At 39.9% G+C, this 21,870-nt stretch overlaps 1 protein-coding gene and 1 pseudogene across 1 annotated transcript in view; one reads left to right on the forward strand and one right to left on the reverse strand.

Annotated features, from left to right (window-relative positions):
* asnsd1 (asparagine synthetase domain containing 1) overlaps positions 1–21,870 on the forward strand; it is a 79,945-nt gene that overhangs the window by 30,171 nt on the left and 27,904 nt on the right. The gene's annotated exons all lie outside the window — the stretch shown is intronic.
* LOC148149541 (uncharacterized) lies at positions 11,595–12,631 on the reverse strand (annotated as a pseudogene).

Genomic DNA, 21,870 nt, shown 5'->3' on the forward strand with positions numbered 1-21,870 from the left:
AAATTGTGGTAGGTACTTGAGTATCGTTTAAATCTATGACAGTCTAGTTTTTGCAGCAAGCACTGAGATACACCATTATTGATGGTTGGAATAATGGTGTAAATTCAAGCATATGCACATTTTATACATGCATTGAAAATAGGAAATTTCACTGTATATCAATGTAAGTCTAATGGCTTGTTTTGTAAATTGAAAAGGAACTATATTGCAAAATATTATCTAACAGTATTGCTGGATTTAAGGTTCTTTGAGTTAGAGCTGATATTAACAAGCCATGTTGGGAGCAGATCAATCATTACAAAGGCTGGAACTTGTGTTGCAGTTCCTTGGACTATGTTTCTCCAGCGTGCCACTTCCTCCTGAAGAATCTCTAAGATCAGTTATATGTTCAAAATATCGGAAAATAGACATCAGGCTTTAATAAAACAAACAGTACATCCAAAAGTAGAAAGTGCTGGAGAAACTCAGCAAGTCTAGCAGCATATGTGAAGAGACAAACATAGAAACAGGAGCAGGAGTAGGCCATTCAGCCCTACATGCCTGCTTCACCATTCAATATGATTGATTGATCATTTGACTCAGTGGCCCCACTTTCTCTCTATATCTTTGAACCTTTAACTGAATGAACCATATCTATCTTGTTCTTGGCAACATTCAATGTGTTGCCCTCAACCACTTTCTGCAGCAGAAAATTCCACAGGCATACAGCCAATGTTCCCTTTAGGATAATGCAGCTGCTCTGATGTTCCATGCACAGTGTTCAGCATTAACATGTCAATCACTGCAATGACTTCCTGTTCCAGAAGTTGCTACCACCCTTGGGTCTCGGAAGCTCATGCAGACGATAAGAAAATTAGAGGCAATTCTGTTCACCATGCTCTTTGTGAAGAAATTTCTCCTCGTTCCAGCTGAGTTAATGTTTTGAGTGGGATATGACTTTTTTTTAGAACTCATTCAAGTTATATTGGACTCAACACAAGAACTGTACTGAGTTTCTCCAAAATCCTCTGGTTTTGATTAGATTACATTACAGTGTGGAAACAGACCCTTCGGCCCAACAAGTCACACCGACCCGCCGAAGCGCAATCCACCCATACCCCTACATTTACCCCTTACCTAACACTACGGGCAATTTAGCATGGCCAATTCACCTGAGCTGCACATCTTTGGACTGTGGGAGGAAACCGGAGCACCCGGAGGAAACCCACACAGACACGGGGAGAACGTGCAAACGCCACACAGACAGTCGCCTGAGGCGGGAATTGAACCCGGGTCTCTGGCGCTGTGAGGCAGCAGTGCTAACCACTGTGCCACCATGCCGGATTATTTCAAATTGCTGGCATTCATACTATTTTGTTTATGTATGACTAAAAACAACATTGTTTCAAGTTTACATGATTCAAAAACAACTCAAATTTTTCTACACTCCCAGTAGTCAAATACTAATACTACCCTTCCTTTGTATATGTGTGTTTGGTGGGAGGGAAAGTGCAATCTCATATTATATCTAGTTACATCAATTAGGTCTAACCATAGCTGATTACGAACTGATAATTGGAATAGTGTGTAGGGCAATTATGAATAGTCAAAATGCACGTAACTTCTTGACAATTCCAAAATGTAGCAAATTCAATAAAACAAGGAAATATTATTAAATATTCAGGCTACCATCTCTCAGTCTTTAATTTGTCTTAGTGTTCTGGAACATTTTGATCTAACACGCTTTATACAAACAGCATTCCTAATGGATTGTGTATTACTTGCATAACATTGTACCATTTGCACATTCATTTCAGACTGAGACCAACATAAAGCAATGAACCACTTTATTGCTGATCTCATAAATAACTGCCATTTGCTTTTCAATTAATGTATCATTTAGATTCTGAATTCATGGAGCAGAACTTAATGGCCATTTATCGGCTTCAATTGGCCTCTAGGCAAGGAGGCCATCTTCAACTCTTCTTGCCTCCACCCAACAATTGCCCATCCTCAACCCCCCCCCTCAATATGGCAGTCCGTGCCCCCTCCTTCCCAACTCCCACCCTCTTCCTGGGACAGCATTAATTTCTACAAAGTCATTTAATCTACTAAATAAAAACAGAAATTGCTGGAGAAACTCAGTATGTCTTCCAGCTTCTGTGGAGAGAAAGCAAAGATGACTTCTTCTCTGAACAGGAGTCACTGGACCTCAAATGCTAATTCTGCTTTTATTCCACAGATGCTGCCAGACTTGTTGAGTTTTTCCAGCAATTTCTGTTTTCAGCATTTGGATTTCCAATATTTGCAGTTCTTTAGTCTTTTTTGTAACCTGCAAAATACTCAGTTTAAGGAACTCTTTGTTGAATACATGAAGTTATATTGTAAGATAGTCATTTTTAAGGAACTGCTGGACCTGCAGTTGAAATAGTCATATAAAATTAACATATGGCTGTGTCTCCTGTCATCCCTGAAAGGTTCATAATATACACATGAAAGGTTTTTGCAATTGTGCCCATTGTAAAATGCTCTGCCAGTTAAAAAAAACCCTGTTAAGGATAATATATACAATCACGATCACACATTCAGAATAGTGTCACTACCTGTATTGACAAAGGTACTGTGCATGTACATTTTGAGGATGACACACCATCCTGGGGGTGTCAGCAGACATTACTGAAAACTATCTGACTGATTTCCCTCATACTGCTGTTTGCTTCATTGCAAAGACCATAAGGCATTAAAAAATACAGATGACAAGTGTTCAACCTGTCAGTTAAGGTAAATTATAAATGCTAATTACATTGAAATGCAAAAGTCTTGATTACAATAATTTTATGCAAAAGGCAGGAGAGTTGATTTACCACTTTACATTTCAATCAGGAAAAGGGGGTTATTTACGAGTATTGTAATGATGACATGACTATGAAAACACCCTGCTCAGTTCAACAAGTAACAATAAGAATACAATGACACACACACACACACATATAGATTCATTTTTATATGAGAATATGACATCCAAGTTGAATAATGGAGTCTTGGGAAAATTCTAAATAGCACTATTATAAATGGTTCTTGTTTTCTGAAACTACTTTTTGCTAGTAATGTATTAAAGATCGCAAAACATAATATTTGCACACCCTTTCTCTGAACATTTTTATTGAGGTAGTGAAGAGTTGTGGGAGTGAAGATATTTTTCTGAATCATTCTAGCTAGGCTCTGAGAACACCTCTGGGACACCCGCACCAACCAACCCAACCACCCCGTAGCCCAACACTTTAACTCCCCCTCCCACTCCACCAAGGACATGCAGGTCCTTGGACTCCCCCATCGCCAGACCATGGCAACACGACGGTTGGAGGAAGAGTGCCTCATGGGAACCCTCAAACCACAAGGGATGAACGCAGATTTCTCCAGTTTCCTCATTTCCCCTCCTCCCACCTTGTCTCAGTCAAATCCCTCGAACTCAGCACCACCTTCCTAACCTGCAATCCTCTTCCTGACCTCTCCGCCCGCACCCCCACTCCGGCCTATCACCTTCACCTTGACCTCCCTCCACCTATCGCATTTCCAAAGCCCCTCCCCCAAGTCCCTCCTCCCTACCTTTTATCTTAGCCTGCTGGACACTCCTCATTCCTGAAGAAGGGCTTATGCCCGAAACGTCGATTCTCCTGTTTCTTGGATGCTGCCTGACCTGCTGCGCTTTTCCAGCAACACATTTTCAGCTCTGATCTCCAGCATCTGCAGCCCTCACTTTCTCCTCTGTGGAATTCCAGACTAGGAGAAATCGGAAAAGACATTAAAAGAAAGGAAATGTGTTACTATTGGGAGATGGGGTCTGAATTTATTTTATAGTAACACCATTTGGTCTATTCCCTGCTAGTTTTAATTATTTAAGTTCTGAAGTTCTAAGCAAGGCACTTTGTTCAGGACATTTCTGGAGGTGAGTCACTGGACAATCAAAGTTTGCTAAAAGTGTGAAAAAAATTTAAAATTTATAAAGGTTTTGAATTGTATTTAAAATATTTCGGCATTTAGAGACATTCTGGAGATAGCGAATGTGATTAAATAAACACCATTGGCTTGGGCATTTCAATTATTACAGTACTCACAAAATTCAATGCATTCTAAAACAGAATATTTCTTGATTCATTGTTGGGACGTAGGCATCGTTAACTGGCCAGCACTGATTGCCCAACACTAGTTGTCCTTGAGAAGCTGGTGGTGATCTGCCTCTTTTAACCACTGCAGTTCCTGCACTGTGTGTTGACCCAGAATGTCCTTAGAGACAGCATTCCAGGATTATGACCCAGTGACAGTGAAGGAGTGGTGAGGTTCTTCCATGTCATGATGGTGAGTGTCTTAGAGGGGAACTTACAGGTGTGGGTGTTCTCATGTACCTGCTGCCTTTGTCCTTCTAGATGGTAGTGGTCGCGGGTTGGAAAATGCTGTCTAATGATCGTTGGTGAATTTCTACAGGGCATCTCATAGACAGTTCACACTGCTGCTACTGAGCATTGGTGGTGGAGGGAATGGTGCCAATTAAGCAGGCTGGATGATGTTGAAGCTGTACCCATCCAGGCAAGTGGGGAGTATTCCATCATACTCCTTGTAAATTATGAATAGCCTTTGGAGAGTCAGGAAGTGAGTTATTTGATGAGATACTGTTGTTCTTGTAGCCACTGTGTTTGTGTGGCAAGTCCAGTTGAGTTTCTGGTAATCCCGTAGATGCTGTTTAAGGGGATTCAGTGATGGCAACACCATTGAATGTCATAGAGTCATAGAAATATACAGCGCAGAAACAGACCCTTAGGTCCAACCCGTCCATGCCCTCTAGATATCTCAACCCAACTTACTCCCACCTGGCAGCACCCGGCCCATATCCCTCCAAACCCTTTCTATTCATATACCCATCCAAATGTCTTTTAAATGTTGCAATTGTACCAGCCTCCACCACTTCCTCTGGCAGCTCATTCTATAGATGTACCGCCCTCTGTGTGAAAAAGTTGCCCCTTAAGTCTCTTTTATATCTTTCCCCCCTCACCCTAAACCTAATCACTCTAGTACTGGAATTCCCCACCCCAGGGAAAATATTTTGTCCATTTATCCTATCCATGCCCCTCATAATTTTGCAAACCTCTGTAAGGTCACCCCTCCGCCTCCAATGCTCTAGGGAAAACAACCCCAGCCTGTTCAGTCTCTCCCTGTAGCTCAGATCCTCGAACCCTGGCACTATCCTTGTAAATCTTTTCTGAACCATTTCAAGTTTCACAACATTTTTCTGATAGGAAGGAGACCAGAATTGCACGCAATATTCCAACAGTGGCCTAACTAATGTCCTGTACAGATGCAACATAACCTCCCAACTCCTGTACTCAATACTCTGACCAATAAAGGAAAGCACACCAAGTGCCTTCTTCACTATCCTATCTACCTGCAACTCTACTTTCAAGGAGTTATGAACCTGCACTCCAAGAGGTCTCTTTGTTCAGCAAAACTCCCTAGGACCTTACCATTAAGTGTATAAGTCCTGCTAAGAAATGCTTTCCCAAAATGCAACACCTCGCATTTATCTGAATTAAACTCCATCTGCCACTTCTCAACCCATTGGCCCATCTGATCAAGATCCTATTGTAATCTAAGGTAACCTTCTTCGCTGTCCACAACACCTCCAATTTTGGTTTCATCTGCAAACTTACTAACTATATCTCTTATCCTCTATGCTCACATTCAAATCATTTATATTAATATCAAGGGGCACCATTATTGGAGATGGTCATTGCCTAACATTTATGTGGTATGAATGTTACTTCCCACTCATCAGCCCAAGCCTGAATATTATCCAGATCTTGTTACATTTGAACATGAACGAATGATCGAGAGCAGACTGATAGGGTGGTAATTAGCTGGGTTGGATTTGTCCTACTTTGTGTGTACACGACATACCTGGGCAATTTTCCACATTGATGGTGGATGTAGTGTTGTAGCTGTACTGGAATAGCTTGTCTACCAAGGAGTGGCACATTTTGGAGCACAATTCTTCAGTATCCTTGGCAGAATGTTGTTAGGGCCCATAGCCTTTGCACTATCACTTCACATTGAGTGAATCAAATTGGTTGAAGACAAGAATGTGGGGACCACTGGAGGAAGCTGAGACAGATTATCCACTCGCCACTTCTAGCTGAAGATTGTTGTGAATGCTTCAGTCTGATCTTTTGCACTGATTTGTTGGGCTTTTTCATCATTAAGGATGGGAATATCTGCGGGTGCCTCTTCCTTCAGTGAGTTGTTTGATTGACCACCACAATTCTCAACTGGATCAGGCAGGGGTGCGGAGCTTAGATCTGATCTGATGGTTGTGGGGTCACTCAGCTCTATCTATCTCTTGCCACTTATGCTATTTAGCACATAAGTCATCCTGTTTTGTAGCTTCACCAGATTGACAACTTATTTTTAGGTACCGCTCTTGGCATGTCATCCTTCACTCTCTATTGAATACGAGTTCACTCATTTTCAGAATATACCCTTCCAACCTTAACACTGTACAGTTTCAGTATATACTATACTATACCACAGGATGTACTACTGCAATGAATCAAAGTACTTCTTCTGCCATCAAGAAGGAAAAGATTAGGCTCTTGATGAGAACAACATCACCTCCAAGTTACTCCCAATCCTAACCTGGAGTTGTAATGTTGGTCTTTCATTGTTATAGGTTCAATTATTCTTTTATTTTTTCCTGTGGTATGGCCATCCCGGGCAAGGCAAGCATTTATTGTCTGACCCTAATTATGTTTTTCCTCTTGATCAATTTACAACCCTTTGTTAGCCATCGCCCTCCCTTTTCCCATGACATACCTGGAATTGAAACCCTCTTCAATGTGATGTGCCCTGGGGATAGACAGCATGTTTCTGCACCTGATCAGATGCATTAGGTCTGAGGCCCAATATCAGATTGGCTTTGTTCCCTGGACCCAATCATGTCCAGCCAAACTTCTTTCGATGTTTGTGTATTTAATTCAAGGATAACAGACATCCATAAACTGCATTTGAAGCACACACACATTTTGATCTCTATTCTTGTAAGGTCAATAAATCTGAACATGGATTTGGAATAGCAAATAAGAATGTTTGGCTATGCAAACCTACTCAGGTAGAAAAGGTGTTGTGCAACTTTGTACCCAGAAAACATAATTAGTGATAACAGTCTGAAAGTCATAACTCTGTTAGTCACTCTCAAAAATGATTAGATTTTCAATTTACGTGATATTGTAAAATCATTGAACCAGTTGCCTCATGCCACAAAAATTACAAAGTAGACAATTTTGAATTTCCAGACCCTCCAATAATCTAAGAAAAAGTCATTAAGGAGAAAAAAAACATATATAATCCAAACCTTTGCAAGTCCTGTGCTTTGTACTGCAAAGTAACAATGAATTTCATAGGAAATGAATAATTCCCAATTGTTTATTATCAATGGTCTAACAACATATACTCAGAAAGAAATAATTCTTAGAGGGTAATTTTGTTGTATATAAGACACTACTTGCTGCCTATTGAATTTTTGTTCTGTTGCGATGTTTGTCCCTGCGTTTTTTGGCAGAAAGACTTTTGGCTGAACCCACTGACCTCACAACATGATCAGATTACAGATGTGAACAATTATAGTGTTTATTCAAAATACAATTATGCAATAATTCCTCTTATCAGAGTTCATTTTTATCAATGTTTGACCGCTACTAGCTGTGACAGAGCTTCTGTTGAGAAAAGGATCTAAATGTTGTGTGAAAGACATTCATATTAAGCAAGTATTGTAACTTTAATGAAACATATTTACCCCTCTCATGTAAAAATAATGACAAAGTTGCCATAGTCATACAAAACCATAGGGCTGCTATCTCATTAGAGAGACAACTGGTGGTGGTTTAACAGCCCAGATAAGGTGAGAGGTTGACAAGGAGAATTTTTCATGGTAAACCTCAGCTGATGCATGAATTGAACCCACACTTGTGGTGTCACTGCATCGCATAAAGGATCGGACAATGTTATTCCTTTTTTAGGATTTTATTCAAATTTGTTCATTGGTAATTATGCTTGTTCAGCAATGTTTAAAAGAAGATTAGTTTTTAAGTGGTCAAATTATGAAAAAGATAAGTCAATAACAGCAAAGTGTTTACTACTTGTATTTTGTGGAAGCAGAAAAGAAAAGCTCTGACGTACCCACAATGCCTCGCGACTTACCCACAATGCCTCGCGAGTTGTTAGCCAAAACTATCCTTAAGTATTTATATCATACAGTACTGCAATCAAATAAATCTGCCTGATGCATCAGTTCAGTGTTGAAATTTCAGTTGATTAAGTATAAATCAGTTTAAGCCATTGTGAGCTCAGTGTATAAGCAACATACCACAAAAAAGAGGGCCAAAGTCCTCCCATATTGGATTGTTGAGCTCATTTTTTGGTTCAGAGCAGAAGAACATGCGATGACCATTTTGCCTCTCTGAGCCTGTTCCATCACACAATGAGATTATGGCCCATTTGTGATCCAACTCTACATACCCACCTTTGCCCTGCATCTCGTAACACCCTTTGTGAACAAAGGAAGTATTAACCTTAAATTTAAAATTATCTATTAAAATAGCGCCAATCACATTTTTCAGAAAAAAAAATCCAAACTTCTACCATTCTTTTCGTGTAGTGTAGAGCATTTCCTAACCTCAGAGAGTTCTAGCTCCAATTTGTAGACCATTTTTGCTAGTCTCAGAGCTGGAGCTTTAGGTCACAATGATGGTAAAGCTATAGAAAGATGTCATACTTTCAGTTTGCTAGTACCATCTTGTCCCAGGCCATCTTCCAGAGACATGATGGGAAGGTAGGTAGGGGGGGTGTGGCTTCCTGCTGCCGAATGATGGGTAGCCAATTAGGCTCCTTCATCATCTATTATGGCGTACTGTCAGAGGGCAATCAAAAGTTTAGCCGCTGGAGGCATTGGAAATTCCTAGCATACCTAAACAATGCTCCTTTCTACATTACCAAGGAATCCAGACTAGGTACAGACTGTCTGACTGCTAAATTTGTTCCTGCTTTATTTCTAGCAACAATTGACATAAATTGTGCACTGTGTCCTCATGTCATGTTTATTCACATTAACAAGAATAAATGCCTGAAAAACATAATTTTCAGTTTGGAGCTGGAATGTAAAACGCCCATTAGGGTCAGCTGCAAATTCTGGAAAACTTTCTTTGCATTGGGAATAATACACAGCAGTTTATATCACAAGAGGCACCATGTCTAAATTGACATTTCTTCTCCTTCTGTGCTTTCTATTTATTTTGGAATCCTATAAATGCTGTATTTTTTTCCTTATTTTTGTGTTTATTATCCACTTTGAAGAGAGATTATTTTGAGTACCGGAGTTAGCTATTTCTGGAATCTGGATTGAGGAAATTAATTTCTCCTAATGCCCATAAATTCCTTTACATCTGATTAATGCGAACACTAATCCAAACTCCAAAGCTAAATGGCAGTGTTGTAATCCTGCATACCACTTAGTTCATCAGCCAACTCTAATCACCATTTCTTTCTTATACAAAATGCAATTAAAATGTGATTACTTGAATTATTTAAACTTTCTTTGCACAAAAGATCATTGAGACTAAATAAAATCAATTAACACTACAATTTCTTATCTTAGTGCCTTTATCATGGCTTCCATTAAAAAATGGAAGCCATGATGTGGAGGTGTCGGTATTGGATTGGGTTGGACAAGGTCAAAATTCACACGACACCAGGTTATAGTCCAACTGGTTTATTTGGAAACACTAGCTTTCAGAGTTCTGCTCCTTCGTCAGGTGTTAGTGAGAGAGGAAGACCTTAGACACAGAATTTATAAGGAAAAGATCAAAGGGTCATACAACTCATGTGAATGAATTGAACACACATTCAGTGGCTCTTAAATCTTTAATCAGTTAGAATGGAGGTGCAGGTTTCAATTGATAAGTATGCAAATCCCAGAATTCCTTTCAAGTCACTGCCCTGAGACAACTTAAGGTATTATTAATATAAAGGATTAATACAACTGTGGTTAGACAATGTATTTTAGATGTGAGGTCTTGTTTGGAGTTTATTTCCAAAGCAGGAGTTTATAAAATGTCACATGAACTGACTGCGTACAAATTGTGTGCTTTTTGAACAAAAGAGAATTAATGTGCAAAAACAAATCTGCAAATGCAAATGCACCCCACAGATTTATATGGGCATGTGTGTGTGGTGGGATCACCTGTAATGTGATATAAACGTAAGATCCCGTTTGAGGCCACTCTCATAGGTACCAAACCTGGCTATCAGCCACTGCTCGGTGAGTCTGCATTGTTGTGTATCCTGAAGACCGCCTTGGAGGATGTTTTCTCGAAGATCTAAGGCTGGATGTCCCTGACCGCTGAATTGCTCCCCCACTGGGAGGGAACATCCCTGTCTGGCAATTGTTGCGTGATGTCCTTGCCTGCAATGTATGAGATATACAACATTGGCCGAGTCACATGAGTATGTGGTGGGTGGTGTCCCCACATGTCATAGTGATATCCACATCAATGCTCTGACACGTCTTGCAGAGGCTGCTATGACAGGGTTGTGTGCTTAAATGATCGATGATGTCCTGAAGGCGAACAATGATCTGTTTAAGGTTCAGTGGTTGTTTAAAGGCAAGAAGTGAAGGCATAGGGAAGGTCTTGGTGAGGTGCTCATCCTCATCATTGACATGTTGAAGGCTGTGAAGAACATTACGTAGTTTCTCTACTCCCAGGAAGCACTAGATGACAAAGGATACCCTATCAGTCGTATCCCACATCTATCTTCTGAGGAGGTCATAATGGTTTTTCCATATAGCACGTCAGCACTGATGATTGATGGTTTGAGCATTGTATCCCATTCTTATGAGGGCGTCTTTCAACACTTGCGTTCCTCCTCATCTGAACAGATCCTGTGTATGCAGAGGGCATATCCGTAGGGGATGGCTGTTTTAATATGTTTAAGGTGGAAGCTAGAGAAATGCAGCATTGTAAGGCTTTCCTCACTCAGTATAGTGAGGTACTGAGGTGCCCATCCTTGATGGAGATGCATGGGTCCAAGAATGAGACAGATACTAAAGTGTAGTCTATTGTAGGTTTGATGGTGGGATGAAACCTGTTGATGTCACTGTGTAGTTGTTTCGGTGAATCCTTGCCATGAGTCCAAAGGAAGAAAATGTCATCAATGTACCTGCTACAAAACATTGGTCAGAGATCTTGTGCAGCAAATAAGTCTTGTTCAAACATGTACATGAAAATGTTGGCATATTGGAGTGCAAATTTGGTCCCCATGGCTGTTTTGTGCATCTGGATGAAGAACTGGTTGTGGAAGGTGAAGACATTGTGGCCGAGGATGACACGGATGAGTTGTAGGATGGCATTTGGAAATTGGCAATTGTTAGTGTTGAGTACTGAGGCTGGTGCAGCGATGCTGTCATCATGGGGGATGCTGGTGCAGAGTGCTGAAATGTACATTGTGACGAGGAATGTTCCTGATTCTACTGGTCCATGGGTGTTGAGATTCTGCAAGAAATCCATAGTGTCGCTTCAGAAGCTGGGTGTCCCTTTTACAATGGGTTTCAAAATGCTCTTGACATAGCCAGAGAGGTTCTTACACAGGTTCCCATTGTCTGATACAATGGGACATCCAAGTGTGTTGGCTTTGTGTATCTTTGGAAGGTAGTGGAGGTTTCCTACACAAGAAGTATGCAGGATGAGAATACATAGGGTAGTCTGAAGGACTGAATCGAAGTCTTGATCAATCTGCTTAGTTCACAGGTGTGTGCTTTGGTCGGATCGGCCGGTAGTTGCCTGTAGTGTCCATGGTTGTTCAGTTGTTGGTACACTTCCTTGCAATAGTCCATTCTATTCTGAATGACAATGGCTCCTCCTTTGTCTGCTGGTTTGATGACAATGTTGCAATTGGTCTTGAGAACATGGATGGTGTTAAGTTGTGGTCGGGTGATGTTTTGTGCTACCTTGTGAGTGCGGCTGATGAATCTGCTGTTCACGCATTTCCTGACAGTTTGCGCATACATGTCAAGCCCAGGGCAATGGCCCTACTGTGGGGTCCAATTCAACTCCTTCTGCAGCCGCTCCATGGCAGATCTCTCTGTCGCCTGTTCCAGCTCATTTGTTGTCTCATTGGGCTCACTGCTGACATCTTGGAAGAATTCCCAGAGCCTCATTCGTCTGATGATTTCCTTTGTGTCTGCTGCCAGACCAATGGACTCCATTTTGATGGTGATGCAGAAATTGTGCCCTTGGCTGAGGACTTTGATCTTGTCTGGTTGACGGGTGTGGTCTGATAAGTTGACGACAATTTCCCCGTGGTGGTACCGTTTTCAACTGTGATGCCAGAGGAGGCTTGGCTACTGCTAGTGGTGGTGTCATGCTTCTCCAGTTTCCTGTTCTTGCTGTGCATGTAGGTGGTGCAGTTCTGTCACCTTGTCTGCTTAGCAGTGCCTCATAACTGTACTGGTATATCTTGAAGACAAGCTGAGAATATGGACTTTATCTCAATTTCAAGGTTATGGCACCTGCTGTAGAGTTGGTGTATGAGATGATTGAGGAGTTTGCGATAAGTGTGATGCAAAGCTTCTCAGTGTATTCTGTATTGTAGGTCGACTTGAATGGGTTCATGATCTGTAGTCTTTTTGGGATCTATTCTGCTTCCTTGCATTTCTGCAGAAACTTGTCGTCTGTGTCAATGTGCACAATCTTTTTGCAAATCCTCTCCATTTTGAGCCGTCAGTTAGTGGTATCGATCGTAGCCATGATGTGGAGGTGCTGGTGTTGGACAGGGTTGAACAATGTCAAAAACCACATGACACCAGATTGTAGTCCAACAGGCTTATTTGGAAACACTAGTTTTCAGAGCACCGCTCCTTCATCAGGTGTTAGTGAGAGAGAAAGACCTTAGACACAGAATTTATAAGGAAAAGATCCAAGGATCATACAACTCATGTTAACAAATGGAACACACATGGATGGCTCTTAAATCTTTAATCAGTTAGAATGGAGGTGCAGGTTTCAATTGATTAATGTGCAAATTCCAGAATTCCTTTCAAGTCACTGCCCTGAGATAACTTAAGGTGTTATCAAAGTTAAGGAGGTGACACCTCTGGTCAGACAATATATTTTAGGCGTGAGGTCTTGTTGGGAGTCTGTCTGTGTCTTTTATTTCCAAAGTAGAAGTTTATGCTTTTTGAACAAAATAGAATGTATCTGCAAACAAAATTCATCTCACAAATTTGTGTGTGTGTGTGTTTGAGAGAGAGTGTGCACAAGTGAGAGAGAGTATATGCATCTCAGAGAGTGTGCGTGTGTGTATGTGGGAGAGAGAGAGTTTGTATAGTATGATGGGGTCACCTGTCGTGCAACATGAACCCAAGATCCCGCTGGCTTCATGGTGGTGCCTATCAGCCTTTGCTTGGCAATTCTGTATGGTTGTGTACCCCAAAGTCCGCCTTGGAGGACGTTTACCTGAAAATCTGAGGGCTAATGTCCTTGACCACAGAAGTGTTCCCTGACTGGGAGGGAACATCCCTGTCTAGCAATTGTTGCACAGTATCCATTCATCTGTTGTCATGTGTCTGTCTGGTTTCGCCAATATGCCATGACTCAGGGTATCCTTGCCTTCAGCATATGAGACAGACAATGTTAGCCAAATCACATGAGTCACATCCAGTACTTGACCTGCCCTACATTTGCTCCCTGACACTTCCAGATCTTTGGAATAATGGTGAGGAGAGAAGACAATGATATCAGGATATATTATAATTCTATATTAATTATATTTACTTTTATGTGAATGGCATACATTAACTGGGGAAAAACATGAGCTCTTTAGAAGGGAACAATCTGAAACTGATCCTTGGAGTTAGGACTTCTATGGTATCTCTGCAAATTAATGCTTATTAAATTTTGGGTGGCATGGTGGCTCAGTGGTTAGCACTACTGCCTCATAGCACCTGGGTCCCAGATTCGGTCCAAGCCTCGGGTGACTGACTGTGTGGAGTTTGCGCATCCTCCCCGTGTCTGCGTGGATTTCCTCCGGGTGCTCAGGTTTCCTCCCACAGTCCAAAGATGTGCAGGTCAGGTGAATTGGTCATACTAAAATTGCTCATAGTGTTAGGTGCATTAGTCAGAGGGAAATGGGTCTGGGTGGGTTACTCTTCGGAGGGTTGGTGTGGACTTGTTGGACCTGTTTCCACACTGTAGGGAATCTAATCTAAAGAAAATCTAATCTAAATGTCAAAAATTGGTTCCAGTCCTATTCTTCACCATTGAGCTCTTTAGAATAAAACAGCACACATACAAATGTTTTATGTGTGGAAGTTCAGCTGATATTTCCTTTTATACTATGCCTCATGACAATTTTCAAAAGACTGGGACTGAACTAAATTTTGAGAGGCTGTATTCCATTAAAATGTCCTATCCATCAAGATAACTGCCCATTAGCTAATGTTTATGTTTAAATCCAGCCAAATGTTGGAAGAAATTTTCAGCAGAATCAGAAAATATTTATGATATAACATTTTGGGGGCTTCCATTAATCAAACTAGAATTAGATATCTATTTGTCTACTCAAAGGTCAAAGGCTACTTACCTCCTGACGCCCCAAAGCTTGTCCACCATGTACAAGGCATAAGTAAGGAGTCTGATGCAATACTCCCCACCAGTGTTCCATATGAGCTGTGCAGCTCCACATATGCAGCTGTTCCAGTGTTCCATACATGATAATCACTGTTAGCATGCTGATTGTGGCATTGACTTCCAGTTCCATAAGTTGCTGCTGCAAACAAGTCTTGGAGGCCCAGACAGCCCATAAGAAAATTAGAGAGAACACTGCTCCCCACTTGCCTGGATGAATGGAGCTCCAACTACACTTAGAAAGTTTGACACCACTCAAGCCAAAGCAGCCAGTTTGATTAGTATCTCATCCATAAACATTCACTCCCTCCACAACCAGCTTCCAGTAGCAGCAGCATGGACCATCTACAAGGTGCATGGTAGTAATTCCTCAAGGCACCTTAGACAGCACGTTCCAAACCCATGACCACAAACGTCTAGATTGACAAGGGCATCAGTTACATGGGTGCCCCAACACTTGCAAGTTCCAAAGCCACTCACCATGCTGCCTTAGAAGTATATTGCTCTTCCTTCACTGTCACTGGGTCACAATCTTGGAACTTTCTAACTAAGAACATTTTGGGTATACCAACACCAAATATATTCCAGCAGTTCATCGAGGCAGCTCACTGCAGCCTTCTCAATGGTAATTAGGGATGGGCAATAATAATTGCTGGCCCAGCCAGTGAAGCCCACATCTTCCAAGTGAATTAAAAATTTAAGCCAGCGAAAGAGGAAAGGTGCAAAGCAGAACAAAAGAGATGATTAGTGATAGAGTAAAAAGCAGGAAAGATTAGGTGCTAAAATGCTTCGAGGTGCAAAACCAAAGGGAGTAAAATAGAACAAGTAAAGAGACAAAAGGTATGACTAAATGATTTGAATGGCTGAGCATGATAAGCTGCCATCCAAAAGCAGAAGAAAAGAGGAACAAAAGAGAAAAGCCAAAAGCAGTAAAGAAAAAGTAATTAATTTATCCAAGTTCACCTGCAGCTCATATCCTGACTATCAAAGCTTTGATCTTAAGAACTTGTTAGCAGTTCAAATGTTGCAGCTGTATATAGAAGAAAAACTGTCATTGCTCATCAACATTATTCAGCAAAACTGACAGCTTTTACTGATACCGGACTTTTCTTTAGGCTGGCGGAAACCTAATCTGCAGATTTCTCCACCTTCCCATATGCCATAACTAACCCATGTGTGACATTGCCCAGGACTTATGTCTTTTCTCTCAGGGGTCAGGCTTGCAATGAATTTTGCAAACCACAGAGCAATTTATGAGAAGTATTGATGAGAAAGGGAGCTAATTAAGAGACCCAGCATGGTTCTTCAACAGAGGTAGCCCAACTATTGCCATCTCCATAGCCTCTCATTTAATATGCACTACATAGAGTCCACAGCAATGAAAATAGGCATGGTTGGACCGAAAAGTCTGATCCTGTGCTGTACAACTCTATGACTACTGTGAAAAAAAAATTAAACCTAATAAAAAAATTAAATCTAATAAAATTTGGAATTCAAACACAATGTTATTAATATTAGAAAAAAGCTACTTGAGTTCAAAAGAATCCTTTCATTTGTGGATATCTTTCTGCAAATGAATATCTCTTAAAACAACTAATTTAACCAGGCTTTCTTGAGTTAATAAGAGCAAATGTAATTATTACCATAAGTGAGAAGAGACAATAATGCAACACACATACACACAGATTAGGAATAAGAAATGAATTTTAAAATATGATAAAAATTTGAAAAAGATATATGAATCAGTCCCAGATTCTGAGTGAAGAATAGATGGAAGATGCGACTGTTACATTGGAAAGTACCAGTAGTGTCGACATTGGAAGTTAATCAGTCAACTTCAGGATACTCGACCTGCCTTCACCTATCCTCACTTCGCCACTCTGCCCCCATCTCCCCCTTTATCTGCAGCTCCCGCCACACCCAACCCCAGTCCTGAAGAAGGGTTACACCCAAAACGTCGACTTCTGCATCTCCTGATGTTGCCTGGCTTGCTGTGATCGTCCAGCCTCCTGACTGTCAGCTTCAGGATACTTGGCTTTGCAGGTTGTTTTCCATTTTTTTTTATGATGATTGCCTGGGAACACTCAGTATGATTAATTGTCTTATTCTCTTTTACCTGCACTGCAAGACATTTAATGCCTGTTCTCAAGCTATCATCTCCCAACACACAAGTCCACATATTCATTTATCAGACCACTAACATAGAGAAGGGAGAAACACAACAATGTCTGTATGAGGTGGCTTTCTGCTAAAATGGAGGTGGGTTGTCAGCTTCTTGTTAACTCTTCCTTTTAGTCTTTTTAGTTAAAGTTCCCTGGTTTTCAGTAATAGCAGCTCTCTTATAAAAATATATTCTGGAATTAATTTGTTCATAAGGACATCGGGATTTTGATCTATTGTCATGGTGCTTGTGTCTTCAAAATCTTTATTTTACTTTCTGTAAAATAGTAAAATGTTAATCGAATCCTTATTTGCTGTCAATAAAAATTCTGCTGTGATTAACTGCTTAGATTTCTTGATGACATCACTGTAAATACTGGAAAGTCCCAAAGCTAGTGCTGGAATGAAATTAACATTGGGGGAAAATTGAAATCCGCACTGTACAGTTCACAAGAATTTTGTGAGCAATTTCTTCAAAGTTAGTCCCAAATGCTGCCGCTCATGATGACCACAACCTCCAGGACATTTCGATCTGCTAGACAATTGCCCCATCTTGTGGGCTGAATTGTATCTAATGTTTGTGTCTATTCAAGCAAGGGAACCTATACATTGACGTTCGTCTGTGTGTTATTTTTAATCAGAATTGAAAGTTCACTTACAGCTGGCCAACAAACACAACAAAAATTTAATGTATGCATTTGTTTTCTATCCTAGTAGCTGTCAATTTCTTCATCCGCTGCAGTCTCTACAAATATCCCCACTGGCACTTAATGTCACCACAAACCCTTGTATGTACATGTGAAGATATGAAAGTAGGCCATTAGGCCCCTCAAGCTTGTTCCACCATTCAATAAGGCCATGCTTGATTTGATTACTTCACATTTCTGCCTAACTCTCATAACCTGTTAACTCTTTACTTATCAAGAATTTATATGCATGTATCTTAAATATATTCAAAGATTCTGTTTCCACCACCTTCTGAGGAAAAGAATTCTAAAAACTCAGGACCCTCTGAGACAAAATAGTTGTTCTCATTTCTGTCCTAAATGGAAGACTCCTTATTTTTAATCAGTGACCACTTGTTCTAGATTCTTCTGCAAGAGGAAACATTTTTTCTGTATCCACCCTGTTATGATCTCTCAGGGTCTTACATGTCTATAGATTAATTATATGGAACAACTAACATCCCATAAAGAAGCAGCTATTCACCACTGTCAGAGCCGCAGACATAATAAAACAAAGTTATCTGTATACAAGAACGGTCATTGAACAAGCAATCGGGGTGCTGAAGACATGGTTCCAGTGCCTGTACAGTCAGGTTATGCCCTGCTATATATTCCAATAAAGGTCTTGTGCATTTGCTGCATATTCCATAACATGGTTCTCCAGAGAAAAAGGACTTGATGAGATGCTAGAATTATGCTGGTTATTGGAGGAGGGAGAGAGAGGAGGAGGGAAAAATGGAGAGCAGAGAACTGCCCATGAGTTCAAAACCTGGTACATATTATTTAAATGGTTATTGAATTACAATTCTATTATTTTCTTACTAATTTATTTCTTAACCATATCTGTCTGTATATGTAAGTGTGTGGTGGCTACAATCAAAGGAGATTGGATTTAAATAAATAGACATTAATTAGATTACTTATTGGTTAGCTTTACTTTGCTAAAGTTACAGCCTTGATTATAAATTGTCCATTTCTGTTTAAATTATAAATTAAGTGTCTGGTATCTGTTCTTCTTAAAGTCTGGATAGGAACAATTGGGAAATTTTGACCATCATTGAATATTTTAATTTCAATATGTTGCGAATCCAGTGAAAGCTGATTTAGTTTGGCTTGCTGTTCCTATATTGTAACAAAATGCAGGATCATTCTCTGGCTTTGAAAGTAGGCCACTAGTTAGATAGCTAGATTATTCCTTCATTTAGCTTTTAGTCATGTTAACAATGCATGCTTTTGGGTGCAAAAGGTTACTTGCCCTATGACCATTTATTTTTAACTGAGCATGATGATAAATCCAAATCAAATGTTTTTAGTCACATACTGTACAGTCAAATTAAATATGTTGCCAACTGTACAATTGCCTTTATGGGCTCAATATCAACATACTTCAAATGCTAGATTTAAAATCACAGTCAGAGGCCAAAATAATAAAGAACAATTTGTTGTCTAGTTCTTCAAAAAGATTTTAAGGTGACAAATTAGGCAAAAGCCTCTTGAGCAATACAGCTCGTGTTTAAAGGTCATAAAATATTTTAAGACATGTCTATCTCTGATGAGGTAGAATTTTAAACTTAATTGTTCTTTTGCTTATTTATCTTACATTATTAAGATGGTCAATTATCAAATGATGTCACAGGCCAAAAAGTTTTAGATGCTGAAAAAATTCCAGAGTATGTCACTTCCATAAAGCAATCATTCATATAACATACATACATATAACATATATTTCACTGCATATTATTTGCATGATTCTCTTGTTCATCATTGTTATTTGCACTCTCTGCAATTTACATATTTGTATACCATTCATTTCAAGCAGATGCTCAAGATCTATAACAAGCAACTATTTTGGCAATAAATTTAAAACTACATTTTGCTTTGTTGATTTTTGTGTCAATAAAATTATATTATAAATAATATTTCATTGCTTGTACTTTTTGATACATTTTTATTGCCTGTTTCTAAATTTTATGAGCTTCTTTTCTCATTGAAGGAGTAAATAGCTAATGACTATTGTTATGACCAAACTCAAGTGATGTTCCCTAATGTGTTATGGCTCCAGATGGATACCTTGAACTGTTAAACTCCTAGATGAGGAAGGGTAAACTGGTTGCCCTTGGTTATTCGCCAATCCCCTCAGTTGATGGCAACAAGGTTAATTTTAAATGGATCATCTCCCTTGTAGATATCTTTCTCCCAGACCCAAATGAGCTTATGTTTTAAAAGGTGCCAATTTGACCAGGCTTTCTTCAGCTAATAAAAAGAGTGAGCTTGTAATGACTAAACTTGAATAGAAATAGTAATGCAACATACAGACAACAGTTTAGAAACGAGAGGTAAGTCTGAAAAGCAAATGAGTTTTTAAAAAATGCAAATCCATCTCTGAATTGTTTGATAAGACTGAATAATTGGATGTTGTAGCCATTGCAGTGAAGGTTACCAGCAACATTGACATTCTAGTTGATTGAAACTCTGTCGAAAGTGGCTGACTGGCAGCATTCAGAGTGAGAGAAAATCTTGTTTCTTTTTTTGCTTGCAGCACAGACATGTTTAAATGGCTTTTCTCAAAGCTGTAGCCTTTATTGGACTGTAAAACCACTCACTAAGAAATCTGACCACTAACATGTAGATTAGTGTTGCACAGTTTTGAACACCTTTCTTTATATATTCTTCAAAAGTCAAAATAGAAAAGGTCTATAAGATGTAGCTTTCTGCTAAGAAGGGGAGACAATAGCCCACTCTTTACTTCTTCTCTGTTTCAACTTTGTCATTCTGCAGATGTGGCATTCCATGGGTCCCAGAAGGGACTCTTTTTTAAAAATAAATTAGTCATGTGATATAGGCAGTGCTCGCTGTGCCAACATTCATTGCCTGTCCATAATTGAGAAAATGGTGGTGAGCTGCCTTCTTAAACCATTGTAGTCCATGTTCTTCAGTAAACCCACAATAACATTAGGAAGGCAATTCCAGGATTTTGACCCAGCAACAGAGAAGCAATGATTATATTTTTCCATGTCAGGATGGTGAGTAGCTTGGAGGGGAACTTGTAGGTGGTGATATTCCCATTCATCTGTTACCCTCATCTTCCTAGGTGTAAGTATCATGGAAGGTGCTGTCTATGGAGCCTTGGTGGATTTCTACATTGTAACTTGTAGATAGAGCTGAATATTATTTAATCAGAGAAAGACCACAGAAAGCTACTGAACAGATAGATTTGGGAGTCCTTATTCATGAATCACAAACAGGGAGTATGCAATTTCAATGGGTAACAGGTAAGGCAAATGGTATGTTGACTTTTATGTCAAAGGATATGAACTATAAAAATATGGAGGCTTTGCTAAAGTTATTCAAGCCACTAGTCAGACCACAAAATAGAATACCAGGGTCCTTATCTCAGGAAAGATATACTGGCATTGTCAACAGTGCAGCAAAGGTTCACTAAACTGTTAGAATGTGTGGATGGACTGTTTTATGAGTAGATTCTCTGAGTAGTAGTACTCTGTGGGCATTGAAATACCCCAACCAGAGTGCATTCTGTCTCCTTATAATATCCAGCGCTTTCTTCAAGTTGTATTAAAAATGGAGAAGCATTCTTTCTTTGGCCGATGGTGAACGGTACGTAGTAATCAGCAGATTTCTAATACATGCTTGATCTGATGCCACTGGATTTCGTGACCACAGAGTTAATGTTGAGAAATTCCAGAGCAATTCCCTCTGACTGTGTACCACTGTGCTTCTACCTCTGCTGAGTCTAACCTACCAGTGGGAAAAAACATTTCTAGGGATGGTGATGGCGCTGACTGTGAGGTTGTGTGTAAGGTATGATTCCATGAGGATGATTATGTCAGGCTGTTGCTTGACTAATCTGTGAGTCAACTCTCACAATTTTGGCACTAGCCCCCAAATATTAGTAAGGAGCACTTTGCCAGATCAAGAGTGCTGTTTTTCCTGTTGTGCCTAGTTTGAAGTCAGGTGATCCATCTGGTTTTATTCTTTTTTGAGACTTTATAGCTATTGTTACAACTGAATAGCTTGCTGGGCCATTTCAGAGGGCAGTGAAGAGTCAACCTCCTGGAGTCACATGTAGATCAGACATAGCAGTTGCCTTCCCTGAAGGACAGTAATAAACAAGATGTGCTTTTCTAACAATTGTTGTTTCATGGTCATCATTAGACTTTTAATTCCAGCTTGTTTTTATTTAATTCAATAATCCTTGGTATGACTCAAACTTGGGTCCACAGAATATTATCTACTTGGATCCCCAGAACGTTATCTACAGGACA

This window comes from Chiloscyllium plagiosum, unplaced genomic scaffold (genome assembly GCF_037043375.1).
Source record: "Chiloscyllium plagiosum isolate Xiang-an unplaced genomic scaffold, Cpla_swu_hap1 HiC_scaffold_7, whole genome shotgun sequence".
Classification (NCBI taxonomy): Eukaryota; Metazoa; Chordata; class Chondrichthyes; order Orectolobiformes; family Hemiscylliidae; genus Chiloscyllium; species Chiloscyllium plagiosum.